General features: G+C 40.0%; 1 pseudogene; it reads right to left on the bottom strand.

Moving 5' to 3' along the window:
* Positions 1-19,624, bottom strand: part of LOC137637282 (tRNA (uracil-5-)-methyltransferase homolog A-like) — a 49,779-nt pseudogene that overhangs the window by 4,994 nt on the left and 25,161 nt on the right.

Raw genomic sequence — 19,624 nt, 5'->3', positions numbered from 1 at the left:
TTAATAGCTATGCTACAACCCTAGTTGGAAAAACGGGATGCTATAAGCCTAAGAGCTCCAACAGAGAAAATATCCCAAGGAAAGGAAATAAGAAAACAGATAAAATAGTATGCCTGAGTGTACCCTCAAGTAAGAAAACTTTAAACCAAGACAGTGGAAGACCATGGTACAGAGACTATGGCACTACCCAAGACTAGAGAACAATGGTTTGATTTTGGAGTGTCTTTCTAGAAAAACTGCTTGCCATAGCTAGAGTCTCTTCTACTCTTATCAAGAGGAAAGTTGCCGCTGAATAATTATAGTGCTGTATTCAACACCTTGAAAGAGGAATTGTTAGGCAAGTGTTGTCAGATGTATGAGGAAAGATAAATGTATGAATAGGCAAGAAAATTCTGTGTATGTGTAGCAAAGGGAAATTGAGACGTAACCAGAGAGAAGGATCCAATGTGGTATTGTTGATCACACAGTAGTATATACAAAAACCTGCATCTGGTTGATTTGTGATCGAGATACGAGGAAATCACTTCAATAAGTTGATGGCAAAAGGAAGAGCCTAGTGATGCCAAGGACGAGAGCATTTAAAAAATAATTCTTGGGTTGAGGCAATGATATAAAAAAGTTTTCTGATATTGATGTGTTCAGGTTGATTAGAAAAAAACTTATTTTACATTAAGCAAATACTTTATAGTATTCCTGTTCATGCTAGAATTTCCTTAATATTTTTCTATGTTGAAGGTAAGTCATGTAGGAATTATCATGTTGTATTATGCTCTCGCTTACTTGGAGAGGAAACCATGTTGCTAATGCGGGAATCACACTATTCATTTCTTGCTTTAGGTTCCCACCAACCTCCAGCCGATGCTCGCGAGCGAAAGTGTTGTAGAAATCACACAACGATCTCGCAGTTTGAGGAGGAAATAGGAGAAAGTGTAAACAAAACCGATCAGCTGATATCATCGTGGCACCCAAAAATTTTACAACAGTTGCAGTAATATGTATTCTCGGAACATTATGTGAATTTAAGAATTCTACAATTACCACAGGATGAACAAAGCAGATTTTCATTATCTCTTGAGGCTTGTTGGCCTCAAGATTGCCAAGCAAGGTCATGTCCTATTTGCAGCAGCCATCTTGTTTAGTTACATCCAGTCATGCTTGGGATTTATGCTCGCTGCTTCCTACCCAGTTGGGAAGCCAAAATCACGAGCAAAAAGCTCCTGGTTTCCCATTTTCGGCAGCAACGACTCGCTGCAGGCGGAAAAAAGCCTAGTGTGATTCAAGCTTAAGTCGTCAAGAATGTGTGTGAATCCAGATGACAACTGGGTATCCAATGCATTACCCGGATCATGTTGAAATCTCGGTTGTCTTGTAAGTATTAAGCGAAGAATCGTAAGAGAACGAGGACAATATGTACAGTACTACCTTTGCAGATCACTACCCACGTCGCCAATCATCATGACATAAACACAACATGATGAAATATTATTCCTTGGCAATTACCAATATCATTTGGGCTTCTTAATTATATTGCTAGAAACGCTGCCTATAAAATCGCTGAGCTTGTAAACAAGAAAAGAATTATTTTTATTATTTTCACAAAGTACTGTTAAACTACAATATTTTTCTATACAGTACTTAGTAAAATTAATAAAAATGCATTTAACAGCATGTTTACAAGCGTAGCAACTTTATTTTACAAGCAGTACTGTATTGCCAATAGTTTCTTTTGAGCTAATGACAGCGTTACCTGCTACAAATGTAAGGCTATCAGGTCTCCCTAGCTTCCCAAAAAGTGTACCGGAATTAATGAAGCCATCTGTATCTTGCGATGCTGCTTCTGATAATGTTAGTTCATATACATATGCCTAATCAAAAAGAATCTTTGTCAAGGGAAATGATCAAGTGGATTGAATATCTAAGCTCCCCAGTTCTGAGTTTGATTCTCAAAATGAGAAAGGCAAAATGGAATAGGAAAGTCGGGGGTTTTTGCACAGTCATGCATCTCTATCTATTTGCCAAGGCACTTCCCCCAATTTTAAGGGGTAGCAGAAATAAAAAAAAATGAACAAAAGTGGACCTTTTCTCTCTACGCTCCTCCCAGTCATGTAGGAAGAGATAAAAGGAAACAGAAGAGAAAAAGCAAAGGACCTCCAACACTAGTTACAAATGCTAAAGAACCCCTTCCACTAACTGTCAACCAAATACACCCATAAAGCGGTAAAATCAAAACTTCCAATGAAGATCAAACAATTATACACACCCAAATGCATTCTTGAATTACCGGCAACTACTTTCCTTCAAAAGAAATGCCTAAAGAGCACGAGGAAGAAATTGTGATTGAAATCCAATAACTCATTATATACACCTTTACCTGGTGTCCTAGTAACGTAGCCAATGCTTATGGTCCGCCAATCACCAAAGAGCAATGAAAAGGCCTAAATGATCCTTCTCAGCTACAGCGGCAAAGCGTAGCTCATTATATACGTCTTGTATTTGCACTCTAGTAGCGTAGCCAATGCTTATGGTCTACCAAAGAGCAATAGAAAGGCCTAAATGGAGCTCCTCGGTTATAGCAGCAAAGCATAGATCGTCGAGTTGATTCAAATTACATAAGTATGCATGTCGAGGGTCATGGACACGGAGGTGGATGGGGGGAAGGAGAGGAAGGCGACAGTTAAGAAGGAAAGACAAATAGTAAATGATATGAGAGGGAAAAATGACTAAGAGAAATGAATGCTCATGATATTAGAGAACGGAGAAGGCTTACACGAAACAGCGACCGCACAAAGAGAGGGGTAAAGGCTGTAGATAAAGAAGAAAAAGACTTTACACATTTACATGTGACCCTCGTTCCCGGGAAGTGAATTTCTGCTTCTCGGCGACGAAGCCCCGAGTGGAGATCGAACTTTGGAACCACTAAGTTTGGGTTTCCAACAGTCCAACTAAGCTACCACCAGTCACATTCTCCCTTTGCTCAAGTTATGGCACGAATAAAACACAAGGTTTGTATTTGTGTGCGAATATGCTCGACCGACGGGTGATTTATGCCCGCTTATCGAACCTCTAAATTAGAAAAAATACTTCAATCTCTTTCATTAAGCAATCTTAAAATCAATTTGGATGCATGAAATATATATTGTAAATCGGTTGTCCATAGCCATTAAGAAATTATATTATCCAATCAACAATAAGATAAGAAATAAAGAAAATTTTAAAAAATTCTATGGTACTGAAAGCTAACATTTTAAAACCATGTATTCTATCTACCATGGCAATTCCTTCAATTTTGGGAGGTAGACAGAAAAAATCATCTATAATTTATATATGGTGAGAACGGTGCGGTTACATGAAAAAAATTGAAGATCAGCTCTTCCATTTGAAGAGGAAAAAGAACCTTTATATTTGAGATTATCATTATTATTATTATTATTACAGTTTATTACTATAAAATCCGGGCATAAATAGACGAAAATTTCTTCTCTTGACAAAGAAAATATTTCTATTAAAGACAATTCGAATTAGTTAACAGACTCACCCGATTGGAACGAAAAATTCTCCTTTATAATTTTTGCTCTTCGGTCGAGAGAGATCCACGAAATTCTTGAAGGCACCGTCGGGATCGCACGACGTGTAGATTAGCCGATCCATGTTCTCGCACTTGCGGAGCGCTCTGATCACACTCTCGGCTGTTGGGAGATTGACACTTTGTTAGGATATAAATTTTTACTGGATGTAGATGGCCACATCATACTAAATATAAACCAGAGAAGTCAAGTGATTATAGACCTCTGCCAATGAAGATTGTCAATATTTTACTACCGTCTATAGACTAAGCTTTCTCTTTTTAATATGTTAAATTTGAATTAATCTACTTTATAGTAATTTGCCAATAAAGATTGTCAATATTTTACTCAAGTCTATAGACTTAGCTTTCTCTTTTTGATGTTAATTGTGAATTAATCTACTTTATAATAATTTGCCAATGAAGATTGTCAATATTTTACTACCATCTACACACCAAGCTTCTCTTTTTGATATGTTAAATGTGAATTAATCTACTTTATAGTAATTTGCCAATGAAGAAAGTCAATATTTTACTCAAGTCTATAGACCAAGCTTCTCTTTTTCATATGTTGACCCTGATTGAATCCACAGTATATCACTAACAATAACTAGAATCTAGTAAATTTAATGGGTTTTTGCATAGCGTAACATCCATACGTTGTTAAAATCAGGCGAAAATCTGGCAAGAAGTTCTGACGTATTCCTGTTCAGACAAACGAATATAAATACAAAAGCAGGTCTCTTTACAACCTACTTGGCAGAGGTAATAAAAATAATTCTCACAAAGGAGTTAATTCAGCTTCATAAACAAATTCTCAGGTTTCATACGCATTTAACATCATATCATTATTGGAATTAATAATTTCTCAAAGACCAAATGAGTCTTGAAATATCCTGAGATATACATACATACATATAACAAGGCACCTCCCCCAATTTCGGGGGTAGCCGACATCAAACAAATGAAACAGAAAAGGGGACCTCTCCTTTCTTCGTTCCTCCCAGCCTGACAAGGGACTCAACCAAGTTTGGCTGGTACTGCTAGGGGTGCCACAGCCCACCCTCCCCCGTTATCCACCAGAGATGAAGCTTCATAACACTGAATCCCCTACTGCTGCTACCTCCGCTGTCATCCAAGGCACCGGAGGAAGCAGCAGGGCCTACCGGAACTGCGTCACAATCGCTCACCATTCATTCCTATTCCTAGCACGCTCTCTTGCCTCTCTCACATCTATCCTCCTATCACCCAGAGCTTCCTTCACTCCATCCATCCACCCAAACCTTGGCCTTCCTCTCGTACTTCTCCCATTAACTCTTGCATTCATCACCTTCTTTAGCAGACAGACTAAAAGGGACGGGATGAGGGGGCTGGGAACCCTTCTCCTGTATTATAATCCTGTGAGACTTCCTGAGATATAGCAGCAATAAATCGGAATAACAAAATCCAATGACTCACGCAGCCTGGCTCGTGGCGGATCGACGCCGCCGACTGTCTTGTATTTAGCGCACTGCGCCAGCACCGCGTTCATGTTCACTTCCGCCTTCCCGGTGTAAATGGCGACGTGGTCCAGGCCGTTCAAGTCTGCGTTGTGCCTGGCGTCCTCAGCAGCTTTCTTGACCATTTCGATGCCGTAGACTTTCAAGCATTGCTGAAGAGGGAATGGGGAAAACAAGATCACGTATGGGGAAAGATTACAATTGAAAAATGGCTTCAATAAACATATCCTTATTATTTGATTGAAGATAATGCCTGTCTCAGTGACATTAATTGTTCTCTATAAGAGTCAAGATAAGAATACAGTGGCAAACCAATCAAGCAAAATTCATGCCTATCCAAAACTTGACTAAGAATTCCTAACGAGTTATGAAAAAAATGATTGAGTATTAAAGAAGTTTCTTTGATTTACAATGACCATTATTTGATGTTTCTTTGATTTACAATGACCAAGATTTGATGTTTCTTTGATTCACAATGACCAAAATTTGATGTTTCTTTGATTTAAACTGACTAAATTTTGATGTTTTTTTGACTATCCATGACCAAGATTTGATGTTTCTTTGATTTACAATGACCAAAATTTGATGTTTCTTTGGTCTACAATGAACAAAACTTGATATTTGTTTGATTTACAATGATCAACCCTTGATAATTCTTTGATTTACAATGACCAACCCTTGATAATTCTTTGATTTACAATGACCAACCCTTGATAATTCTTTGATTTACAATGACCAACCCTTGATAATTCTTTGATTTACAATGACCAACCCTTGATAATTCTTTGATTTACAATGATCAACCCTTGATAATTCTTTGATTTACAATGACCAACCCTTGATAATTCTTTGATTTACAATGACCAACCCTTGATAATTCTTTGATTTACAATGACCAACCCTTGATAATTCTTTGATTTACAATGACCAACCCTTGATAATTCTTTGATTTACAATGATCAACCCTTGATAATTCTTTGATTTACAATGACCAACCCTTGATAATTCTTTGATTTATAACCTAAATAACAAAAGTTAAACTGGGATAACACAACCTCAAAAAAAGGGACAGACGAATTTACGTCAGCCAGAGAAACTCCAATGGTGCCCGTGCCGCAGCAGATGTCGAGGATTACGGAGGTGCCGTCCAATTCGGAGAAGGACGCCACGGTCTCGTACAGCGCTTCGCATCCTTCGGTGTTGACCTGAAATTGTTTATTCTCGTCATGAGGAGAGTAATAGATGTATACAATTAACCCTTTTACCCCCAATACTATTTGGAACCTTCCCACCCTTAACCCAGAGGCGTTTTCCGTTTTCAAGCACGTTTCGCATTATATTTTTTTAAGATCGCGCTGACAGCCTCAATTTTTGTCATAGAGAGGTCAGGTTGGTCTCATTATTTTAGAAAATGCCTTAAGTTTTCTCATACAGTTATCAAAAACACGCAAGAAAAAAAAATGCATATAGCAGCTTTTTGCAAGGACGTACCGGTACGTCCATGGGGGTTAAAGGATGAGTTTTGTGAAACGTACCAGTACGTCCATTAGGGGTAAAAGGGTTAAGGTACTCAACTTAGAACCATTCGGAGATATAAACTCGAATCAAACTGAAATCATTAAATCCCAGATCTTGTATAATGGAATAAAAGAATATTACATAATTTAACCCTTTTACCCCCAAAGGACGTACTGGTACGTTTCACAAAACTCATCCCTTTACCCCCATGGATGTACCGGTAAGTCCTTGCAAAAAATTGCTATTTACAATTTTTTTTTTTTTTTATAATTTTTTGGAGAAATTTCAGGCATTTTCCAAGAGAATGAGACCAACCTGACCTCTCTATGACAAAAATTAAGGCTGTTAGAGCAATTTGAAAAATATATGCTGCAAAATGTGCTTGAATAAAAAATAACCCCTAGGGGTTAAGGGTTGGAAAGTTCCAAATAGGCTGGAGGTAAAAGGGTTAATATAGTCAGCAAAATGATAATTCAATAACCTGAAATTTAATTCGTGTAAAACGGGACTCTTCGTTGAATTATGCAGCTGGAAATCATAGGCATGGAATTCAGATTAGGCCTACCCTAAGCCAAAATTTAATAAAATTATATCTACAATTATATCTGTATACAGTGTTATTCATTAGTCGTGTCTTTGCACTTTATGCCAGTCAAGTGTAACGCAGCATGAGAATGTTGAGATGGATGTGAGGGGTGACAAGGAGAGATAAGATATAGAATGAGGTAATTAGGGGTACCACAGGAGTTAGAGAACTATCAGATAAGATCCAAGAAAGTAGACTGAGGTGATACGGTCATGTCATGAGAAGAGATGAAAAGTATATTGGGAGGAGAGTGATGAAAATGGAGGTACAGGGAACGAGAAGGAGAGGGAGACCAAAGCGAAGGTGGATGGACTGTATCAAGGATGACCTTCGATCAAAGGGATTAACCGGTGATGGGGTGTGGGACAGAGGTAGATGGAGAAAGCTGACCAGAAACATCGACCCCACATAGAAGTGGGAAAAAATGAAGACAAAGAAGAAGATATCTACAAGCAATTTGACATACAACCGGCTTCTTAAAACCCATTAAATTTGTAAGCCAAGAACCTGTATGGACAATTATGACTCGTCCCATCTCAACAATTGTAATCAACGAGTCAACGCGCAGAGATATCTCTCGGGCGTTATGTACCTGGAAGAAGGACTCGCAGGAGATGCGGAACGTCTTGCCGAGGACCGTCTCGGTGATGTACTCCTCCCCCCACAGATGCTCAAACTTGATATCTTCCGGACCCGGTTCTCTGAAATCAGAATAAAACGTTTTTTAAAATATCTTATATTAATTGTTCATTACTTCTTATAGTCTATTTTTTTCCTTATTTGCTTTCCTCACTGGGCTATTTTTCCCTGTTGGAGCCTTTTCTTTTTAAAATGTCTTATTATAATTGTTCATTACTTTTCATATAGTCTATTTTTTTTTCTTATTTCCTTTCGTCGCTGGGGTATTTTCCCCTGTTGGACCCCTTGGGCTTATAGCATCTTGCTTTTCCAACTAGGGTTGTAGCTTAAAATGTCATATTTTAATTTTTCATTACTTTTTATATGGTCTATTTTTTTCCTAATTTTCTTCCCTCGCTGGGCTATTTTTCCCTGTTGGAGCCCTTGGGCTTATAGCATCTTGCTTTTCCAACTAGGGTTGTAGCTTAAAAATGTTATTATGATTATAAAATAAATTTTTGAATATACTTATCCGGTGATTATATAGCTGCAACTCTGTTGCTCGACAGACAACTCTACGGAAAAACTTGCCAGCGATCGCTACACAGGTTGCGGGTGTGCCCAACAGCGCCATCTGTCGACCAGATACCCAGCTCTCAATGTAAACAAAGACTCAATTTTCTCCTCGTCCCACTGCGTCTCTATTGGGGAGGAAAGGAGGGTCATTTAATTTATAATCACCGGGTAAGTATATTCAAAAATTTATTTCATAATCAAAATAACATTTTTCAATATTTAACTTAGCCGGTGATTATATAGCTGATTCACACCCAGGATGGTGGGTAGAGACCAGTAATATATGTTTACACTTTTATGAGCTAAGAGTTTTTTATTTCATTTTAGAAGTTATCAAAATAACAAAAACAAAATAAATAGGTACCTGGTAAGGAAGTCGACTTGAACAATTACTCTGCCTTTTAAGTACGTCTTCCTTACGGAGCCTCGCGATCCTCTTAGGATGCTGATCGACCCCTAGGATCTGAAGTATCAAGGGTTGCAACCCATACAACAGGACCTCATCAAACCCCTAATCTAGGCGCTCTCAAGAAATGACTTTGACCACCCGCCAAATCAACCAGGATGCGAAAGGCTTCTTAGGCCTTCCGGACAACCCATAAAAAAACAACATTTCAAGAGACAGATTAAAAGGATAAGGAATTAGGGAATTGTAGTGGTTGAGCCCTCACCCACTACTGCACTCACTGCTACGAATGGTCCCAGTGTGTAGCAGTTCTTGTAAAGAGACTGGACATCTTTCAAGTAAAATGACGCGAACACTGACTTGCTTCTCCAATAGGTTGCGTCCATTATACTTTGCAGAGATATATTTTGCTTAAAGGCCACGGAAGTTGTTACAGCTCTAACTTCGTGCGTCTTCACCTTAAGCAAAGTTCGGTCTTCCTCACTCAGATGTGAATGAGCTTCTCGTATTAACAATCTGATAAAGTCTGACCAAGCATTCTTTGACATAGGCAAGGATGGTTTCTTAACTGAACACCATAAAGCTTCAGATTGGCCTTGTAAAGGTTTAGTACGCTTTAAATAGAACTTAAGAGCTCTAACAGGGCATAAGACTCTTTCTAGTTCATTGCCTACGATCTCCGATAAGCTGGGGATATCGAAAGATTTAGGCCAAGGCCGAGAAGGCAGCTCATTATTTGGCTAGAAAACCAAGTTGTAGCGAACAAGTGGCTTTTTCTGACGAAAATCCGATGTTCTTGCTGAAGGCATGAATCTCACTGACTCTTTTAGCCGAGGCTAAGCATACCCGGAAAAGAGTCTTTAAAGTGAGATCTTTCAGGGAGGCTGATTGTAACGGCTCCAACCTGTCTGACATGAAGAATCTTAGTACCACGTCTAAATTCCATCCAGGGGTAGCCAAACGACGCTCCTTGGTGGTCTCAAAAGACTTAAGGAGGTCTTGCAGATCTTTATGTTTGGAAAGATCTGAGCCTCTATGCCGGAAGACCGATGCCAACATGCTTCTGTAGCCCTTGATAGTGGGAGCTGAAAGGGCTCGTCCTTTTCTCATGTATAAGAGAAAAACAGCTATTTGAGCTACAGAGGTACTGGTCGAGGATACAGAAACTGACTTGCACCAGTCTCGGAAGACTTCCCACTTCGATTGGTAGACTCTAATGGAAGACGCTCTCCTTGCTCTAGCAATCGCACTGGCTGCTTCCTTCGAAAAGCCTCTAGCTCTCGAGTCTTTCGATAGTCTGAAGGCAGTCAGACGAAGAGCGTGGAGGCTTTGGAGTACCTTCTTTACGTGTGGCTGACGTAGAAGGTCTACCCTTAGAGGAAGACTACTGGGAACGTCTACTAACCATCGAAGTATCTCGGTGAACCATTCTCTCGCAGGCCAGAGGGAAGCAACTAACGTCAACCTTGTCCCTTCGTGAGAGGCGAACTTCTGCAGTACCTTGTTGACAATCTTGAACGGTGGGAATGCGTAGAGATCCAGATGTGACCAATCTAGGAGGAAAGCATCTATATGTATTGCTGCTGGGTCCGGGACTGGAGAGCAATAGATTGGAAGCCTCTTGGTCAGCGAGGTTGCAAAGAGATCTATGGATGGTTTTACCCCAAGTGGCCCAAAGTCTCTTGCACACATCCTTGTGGAGGGTCCATTCGGTTGGAATTACTTGCCCTTTCCGACTGAGACAATCTGCTATGACGTTCAAGTCGCCTTGGATGAACCTCGTTACTAGGGAGATGTCTTGACCTTTTGACCAGATGAGCAGGTCCCTTGCGATCTCGTACAACGTCAGTGAGTGAGTACCTCCTTGTTTGGAGATGTACGCCAAGGCCGTGGTGATGTCCGAGTTAACTTCCACCACTTTGCCTCGAAGGAGAGACTTGAAGCTTTTCAAGGCCAGATGTACTGCCAACAGCTCCTTGCAGTTGATATGCATGCTCCTCTGACTCGAGTTCCACAGTCCTGAGCATTCCCGACCGTCTAGTGTCGCGCCCCAGCCCACGTCCGATGCGTCCGAGAAGAGAACGTGGTTGGGAGTCTGAACAGCCAGGGGAAGACCCTCTCTTAGGTTGATATTGTCCTTCCACTAAGTTAGACAAGACTTTATCTTTTCGGAAACCGGGATCGAGACCGCTTCTAGCGTCTTGTCCTTTTTCCAGTGAAAAGCTAGATGGTATTGAAGAGGACGGAGGTGTAGTCTTCCTAGAGACACAAATTGTTCCACGGATGACAGCGTCCCTACCAGACTCATCCACAGCCTGACTGAGCAGCGTTCCTTCTTCAGCATCTTCTGGATGGATAGCAGGGCTTGATCTATTCTGGGGGCTGATCGTCTTGTTGTTCAGCAACGTCCTCATCAGAGTGTTCCTCATCCGAAAACTGATGAGGAAACAGCAACGGAGTGGGCAACGTCTGGCTCGCTGAGTCCGGTCGCACTGGTGCATGCGTGACGGAGCCGGACGCAACATCATGGAACTGCTGCACAGTCTGTGAACTGTCAACAACCATGGGTGCGCGAGGAAGCACAGCGTCAACCCGAGACTGTCTAGACCGTCTGGGTTGTGCAGTCAACACCCTACCGGGTTGCTGAGGTTGACGCACTGCGTCAAAACAAGTCACCTCTGCTGGTTGTTGAACGTCCTGAACGTCAACAACCACCTCCGAGCGTCGCTTAACGTCAACGTGCGGCTGGCAACCCACACTGGGTCGCATCGGTGGAGGAACCACCTCAACTGGCAGACGCGAGTAGGTTACCTCAGCGTCAACAGGGCGCACAACCGACCGGTTGGAAGGTTGTTGGCCAGAAGGTTCAGTAGCAACCTTCTCCGCATCAAAATCCTCTATCAAGGACGCAAGCTTGGACTGCATGTCTTGCAGCAAAGCCCATTTAGGGTCTACGGGAGCAGGTGCGGCAACAGACGGGGTTAGCGACTGAGGCGGTACCGCTTACCATCCCTGAAAGCCTTGTTATGCATGACATAATTGTACAGCAAAACTTCAAAGGCTCGAAAACAGCTGTGAAGTTGACCTGTAAAAAAACTTGGAGCGTCTCCTGGCCAGGCGCCAGGGAGAGTCTACGAGAATTGAGAAGTCTATCTGGGCAGAGGCATGAACTCCCAAGCCGAGAACTTCTCTCGTGTCATATCAGACTCTCGCTCTATAAACCAGTTTAAAAGAAGGGAAAGCAAAGGCTGTATCCCCCAAACTCCTCCTGGTGAAAAACCAGTTGCCTAGCCAACGTAAAGCTCTCTAGGAGAGCGAGAGAGCACTAGCTTAAAAACAACGGCTTCGAAGTAGCTAGGCCTAGTGTAAGCTCTGACGTTTAGGCGAACGAGGAGCAGCAGTTACAAAAAGATCCGGACAAAGATCCTTAAAAAAATCATCATGATTTAATTAAAGTCCATAGGGGGCTAAGCAGCTTTAGGCTCCTCTCCATCTGACAGAGTCCTCAAGGGAATATCAGTAGGAGGGGGAACAGCAACTTCCTCATCTACAGGAACCTTGTCCGATAAAAGCTGAGTCTCAAGCAAGGGAGAGACCTACCGTGGTGGCAATGCTTTACAAGCAGAGTCCACACTCACTGGTGCATTAGTAGGGGACCAGAACGCAACGTCATGTAACTGCTTGACAGTCTGTGAACTGTCAACAACTGAACTGTCAACCACAACAGGTGCGTGAGGACGCACAGCGTCCACTCGAGACTGCTTTGACTGCCTAGACTGAGCAGTCAAAACAACTCTAGAATGCGGAGGTTGACGCACAGCGTCAAAACAAGTCAACTCCGATTGTTAGTGAACGTCTTGAACGTCAACAGGAGCATCAGCAAGTGGCCTAACGTCCAAATGCGGCTGAAAAATAACACGAGACTGCATCGAGTGTGGTTCTAAACAACCTGACTGACGTGACTAAGCTACGCCAACGTCAACAGTAAGCACAAAGGAACGTTAGGTTGGCTGAAAGCCAGGATATCGATGAGATAAACGGCTAGACTCAACGGACTAATCGGCAGAATAGTCTTCCATAAGGGAGGCAAGCATATACTGCATGTCTTGCCATACAACCCATTAAGGATCAACGGAAATGGTTGTGGTAAGAGACGAGGGTAACGTCTGTGACCGCAACACTTTGCCAACAAAAAAAAGACTCTCGGAGTCTGTGTTACGCTTTTGTTAGGCGGCGAGCAGTTATCCGATGACTGCATAGGGTCAGAGCTGTCCTAATGGTTGTAACCAGGACGCTGGACCTGTCCTGAAAGGACTGACTTTCGCTTAAGGGCTTCGAAACCTTGTGACAGGTTTCTTATGCGAAAAGCCTTCGGATGACGAGGAGAAATAACGTCTCTCTCGTCTTATGGTAGGGGAGATCTTGGTAAGATACACCCGATACCATAGAGGGAAAACGTCTGTTCGTTGATCAAGGCCTCTCGAACCCATAAGTCGTTTGACATTACTTCTCCCCTGGGCTTGGGAGCATGCAAGAGGTCCCGGACTAGGTGAACGACAGGCACGAACAGACGAACCCTCGGACGCAACACTGTAACACTTTGCGCATATCACTTTATCACTTCGATTTTCTGTCTTGCACTCATTTCACTGAAATCGAAACTTTTACTGATTTCTACCTGAAACACGCAATTCTAACCTTCATTAAAAGGTAGTAATTGCGAAATCAGTCGTATAATGCAAGCTCATTAATACCAGCAAAAAACAGAAAACATATTTTAAGATAAAAAAATCAGTGGCTGGGAAAGAGACTAAACACTAGTTCATATAAACTACGTTTTCAATCTCTCACCGCACATAGCCTGGGGACGAGAATAAAAAACTAAAAACGTTTTATCCTTCCTCCCCGTACAGCGACTAGGGACGAGAGTAACTCGAGAACAACGTTACCCGCTTGAATGGAACGTTTTCTCTCCTCTCTCTCCCTCCGTCTCTATCTCTCTCTCTCTTTCTCTCTTGATTTCACACCTAAGAGAAGAGCCCAATTATATTTCGTCAAAAAAACATGTTATTTGACTAAAGGAAAAAACTGAAAGGTTTTTCAAATAAAAAGTTCCTTTAAAATAGAATTTAAAACATTTAAGCTAAGAAAGAATGAACAAAACGTCAGAATCGATTTACTCTTACTGCAAAGTGAAACCGTGATACACTCTCTCTCTATCGTAACGATAGAGCGCATGTTGAACGTCCTGAACGTCAACAACTGCGTAGCATAAATAAACTAAACGTTAGTTCATCTTTGAAAACAGTACGAAGACTATCAAAGAAATTCTTTCATAAAATATTACATTTAAAAAGTTTTAAATCCTTAGCTCTTTAAAAGCTAATTACGATTGCAAAGGGCTCAACGTTGATTAACTTCGGTTTCCAAGTTAGGACCGCCTACTCTCAGGAAAGGTCGCATATAAACAAAACATTAAAATTTATTTATATGTTTATAATAAATGGAAAGTTAATCGAAGAGGCCTAATAAAGGCGGAGAGATATAAAATATATAGAGGAAAATCTATAACGTGATAAGATAATTACTAAAAGCCTAAACACACTTCCGTCTAAGGGAAGGGTCGGCCATTTAAAAGTGAAAGAAAGTCCATACTCTCTTTGTCACCATAAATAAATCTATCCAAAACGAGTTCAAGATTTAAGATGAAGATAAAACACCTGCATAGCGAAAGCTCAAAACTAGAATATAGTACTTCACCAAATAGATGTGAAAAACTCCAGTTTAGCAACAGCGAGTAAAGTACGTCTTGTCGACACCTCGACAGAGAGAAAATTGAGTCTTTGTTTACATTGAGAACTGGGTATCTGGTCGACAGATGGCGCTGTTGGGCACACCCGCAACCTGTGTAGCGATCGCTGGCGAGTTTTTCCGTAGAGTTGTCTTTCGAGCAACAGAGTTGCAGCTATATAATCACCGGCTAAGTTAAATATTGAAAATGTTATATTTTAATTTTTCATTACTTTTTATATGGTCTATTTTTTTCATAATTTCCTTCCCTCGCTGGGCTATTTTTCCCTGTTGGAGCCCTTGGGCTTATAGCATCTTGCTTTTCCAACTAGGGTTGTAGCGTAAAATGTCTTATTTTAATTTTTCATTACTTTTTATATGGTCTATTTTTTTCCTTATTTCCTTCCCTCGCTGGGCTATTTTTCTCTGTTGGAGCCCTTGGGCTTATAGCATCTTGCTTTTCCAACTAGGGTTGTAGCTTAGCTAGTAATAATAATAATAATAATAATAATAATAATAATAATAATAACACCTACACTCCAATAACTTGACTTTACAATAATTTCTCCTCATTTGACCAATACCGAGTCTGAGACATCACGACATAATTGTAAAGTCTTTAATAGAGATATTTATATTTTGGCGATATAAGTTTATAGGACATTTCATCAGACTCTAGGAATTTCGGTTTTCAAGATTTAAAAATTTTTTGAGAAAGTTTTATACATTAGATTTAAATTTCTATTTACCATAGCCTTTTATATAGAAATCTTATTTATCCTATATTCTATATAATAATTTTATATTTCATTAATAGCTTTTATATAAAAATCTATTTTTATCCTATATTCTAAATCGATTTGCTTTATATTTTATTATTAGTTTTAATATAAGTATTTTTACCTCTAGAATTTAATCAGGCCAGCTCTGTAAGAGTCGACTCATGCAAGCTGGTTAAGGTCTTCCCTTTTAATAATAATAATCTAATAAACAAATGATGAATTTTGACTTTCACAAAACAAGAATTGTTTTCAATCAAAGTAATGATATTCTAACTCAAATGAACAATTTCAACTCATTATTTCATGGTTATAAATCATGACTTACTTATGCCCAAATGACTGGAACTTCTCTAAACTCATTTAATTTTAATAAACTGTTGACTTACTTCTGCCCAAACGCCTGGAAGAAGATGGAGGTCACGCCGGCCGACGTGCCGACCCCGTCCTTGAAGTAATCTATGATGCCTTGCTTCAGGTTGCCGATGTCTTCCTCTGAGAAATCTTGCGGATGGATCTGCGGACGTAGAAGAAATCCTTGAGAGAGAATAATGATATATATATCATACATATACCAAGGCACTTCCCCCAATTTTGGGGGTTGCCGACATCATACAAATGGAAAAAAAGGGGCCCTTTCCTCTCTACGCTCCTCCCAGCCTGACGAGGGACTCAACCGAGTTCGGCTGGTACTGCTAGGGTGGCACAGCCCACCCTCCCACATTATCCACCACAGATGAAGCTTCATAATGCTGAATCCCCTACTGCTGCTACCTCCGCAGTCATCCAAGGTGATCGGAAGCAGCAGCAGGGCCTACCAGAACTGCGTCATAATTGCTCGCTATTCATTCCTATTTCTAGCACGCTCTCTTGCCTCTCACATCTATCCTCCTATCACCAAGAGCTTTCTTCACTCCATCCATCCACCCAAACCTTGGCCTTCCTCTTGGCAAGGAAAATTATATCAATGAACAAAGAATGAGATAGATTATCTATTACTTCACCCACGGCTAAATATGAAATATTGCAATGCAAAAATACCCCAAAATTTCTCAGACTTAAAGTAGAGAACTTTTGACTTTAATATAATTCAGAAGTATGGATATATGGAACCTCATCTAGGGCCAGGGCCTGGGAGGCCAATTGAGGAGTAAAGTATACTACAAAGTTCAAGTTCAACGAGGTTGAATGACAACTGCAGTAATAAGAAGGGCACATATGTTGAGACTTATAAAATGTAGAGTTGCAAGAGGATGAAGGACCCCTGCTAAGTTAAGTTCAAAGACAATGGACCAGGTTAGGTGCAAAGACAATGCACTAGGTTAGGTGCAGAGACAATGCACCAAGTTAGGCACAAAGACAATACAGTGAACCCTCGTTTATCACGGTAGATAGGTTCCAGTCGCGGCCGCGATAGGTGAAAATCCGCGAAGTAGTGACACCATATTTACCTATTTATTCAACATGTATATTCAGACTTTTAAAACCTTCCCTTGTACGTAGTTCTGTTACCAAACTACCCTTTAATGTACAGAACAATTAATGCATGTACTACAGTACCCTAAACTAAAACAGGCACAAATATTAAAGGTGATTTTATATCATGCATTTCCTAAACACGCTAAAAAGCACGATAAAAAATGGCAACCAATGTTTTGTTTACATTTATCTCTGATCATAATGAAGAGACAAACTGGAGGTAGAGCTTTGCTTATTACCCAGACATATATCCCATACTTTTCCCTTAGAACTACATCACGTCTTCCTACTTTATATATATATATATATATATATATATATATATATATATATATATATATATATATATATATATATATATATATGTGTGTGTGTGTGTGTGTGTGTGTATATATATATATATATATATATATATATATATATTTATATGTATACACATATATATACCTACATATATACATAAATACATGCATACATATATATATATATATTACTGTATATATATGGGTTATGGAAAAAATCCGCGAAGTGGTGAATCCGCGATGGTCGAACCGCGAAGTAGCGAGGGTTCACTGTACACAGATTTATAGAGGTCACTACTGTCCCCTTACAGCGACGAACTTCAATAAAGTACTTTGAGATTTCCCTTTTGCCAGTGGTTTACCAAGATTATTCCTGACCCAGATCACTTAGTCAAAAGGGGTCAGGATTGCTTTAATACAAAAGGACCCAAACTCCACTGCAAGTTTTAAACCTATCCTCTCCGGCTTTAAAACCGATACTCTTCTATACTGACCACAACGGCTATGAGAACATCGTCGTGGGACGACGTCCTGACGGTAAGCTGTCTCCACACCCCTTTCGTGGGTCAGGGGATCGAACGGTTTGTGCTCCGAGCTGCGAATGTAATCCTGGAATACCTGATGGAAAATAAAAAGGGGTAGACATCAGTTTGAAAACAAGTAGCTTCTTACCACTAGGATCTTAAATAAAATGGAGATCGCATAGAAAAACACTGGTCAGTTTTTTATGGGCTTAGAGAAATCATTAAATTTACAGGTAAAGTAATCTTTTGGCTATTGCGAGCATTAAGACCCAAGCCCCCACTGCGATGGTTGACAACCGCTAAGTAGATAAATAAACCTGTATTCTTTTTTTAAATTGCTGTAATTTGCCCGTAGCTATAACCCCTCGTGAATAACGATAACCGACAACCACAGACACATTTATGGATCTATTATTTCCATGTTGTTTAAACTCTACAATTCTCGATTCAGTTTTCTTACTATTTTTACTTACCACATCAAAATTTATTAGTTTCCTTAAATAATTTTTTTTTATAATGGACTTAAAATTAATAAATTTCAACTGTTATATATCATAAATATAATTATGCAATTACATGTAGTTAATAACAATATATATACTGTATATATGTATATTATGTATTTTGTTTAATTTATGCATCAGAAACTTGGAGCCTTACCAAAGCCTTAGAATATAAGCTAGTTGTAACTCAAAGAACTATGGAAAGAATAATGATGGGAATAACACAAAGAGATAAAGAAAGAGCAACATGGATACGAGAGCAGACTAAAGTAGAGGATATTCTAATAAGAAAAAGAAATGGACACGGGCAGGACATTTTAACCCTTTTACCCCCAAAGGACGTACTGGTACGTTTCACAAAACCCATCCCTTTACTCCCATGGACGTACCGGTATGTCCTTGCAAAAAATGTTATTTTGATAATAAAATAAATTTTTGAATATACTTACCCGGTGATTATATAGCTGCAACTCTGTTGCCCGACAGACAACTCTATGGTAAAAACTCGCCAGCGATCGCTACACAGGTTGCGGGTGTGCCCAACAGCACCATCTGTCGTCCAGATACCCAGTACTCAATGTAAACAAAGACTCAATTTTCTCCTCGTCCCACTGCGTCTCTATTGGGGAGGAAGGGAGGGTCCTTTAATTTATAATCACCGGGTAAGTATATTCAAAAATTTATTTTATTATCAAAATAACATTTTTCAATATTTAACTTAGCCGGTGATTATATAGCTGATTCACACCCAGGGGGGTGGGTAGAGACCAGCAATATATGTTTACACTTTTATGAGCTAGGAGTTTTTATTTCATTTTAGAAGTTATCAAAATAACAAAAACAAAATAAATAGGTACCTGGTAAGGAAGTCAACTTGAACAATTTCTCTGCCTTTTAAGTACGTCTTCCTTACGGAGCCTCGCGATCCTCTTAGGATGCTGATCGACCCCTAGGATCTGAAGTATCAAGGGTTGCAACCCATACAACAGGACCTCATCAAAACCCCTAATCTAGGCGCTCTCAAGAAATGACTTTGACCACCCGCCAAATCAACCAGGATGCGAAAGGCTTCTTAGCCTTCCGGACAACCCAAAAAACAACAATAAAAACATTTCAAGAGAAAGATTAAAAGGGTATGGAATTAGGGAATTGTAGTGGTTGAGCCCTCATCCACTACTGCTACGAATGGTCCCAGTGTGTAGCAGTTCTTGTAAAGAAACTGGACATCTTTCAAGTAAAATGACGCGAACACTGACTTGCTTCTCCAATAGGTTGCGTCCATTATACTTTGCAGAGATATATTTTGCTTAAAGGCCACGGAAGTTGTTACAGCTCTAACTTCGTGCGTCTCGTATTAACAATCTGATAAAGTCTGACCAAGCATTCTTTGACAAAGGCAAGGATGGTTTCTTAACTGAACACCATAAAGCTTCAGATTGGCCTTGTAAAGGTTTAGTACGCTTTAAATAGAACTTAAGAGCT

This window comes from Palaemon carinicauda, unplaced genomic scaffold (genome assembly GCF_036898095.1).
Source record: "Palaemon carinicauda isolate YSFRI2023 unplaced genomic scaffold, ASM3689809v2 scaffold63, whole genome shotgun sequence".
Lineage (NCBI taxonomy): Eukaryota > Metazoa > Arthropoda > Malacostraca > Decapoda > Palaemonidae > Palaemon > Palaemon carinicauda.
This window is presented reverse-complemented; position numbering and strand designations above follow the sequence as displayed.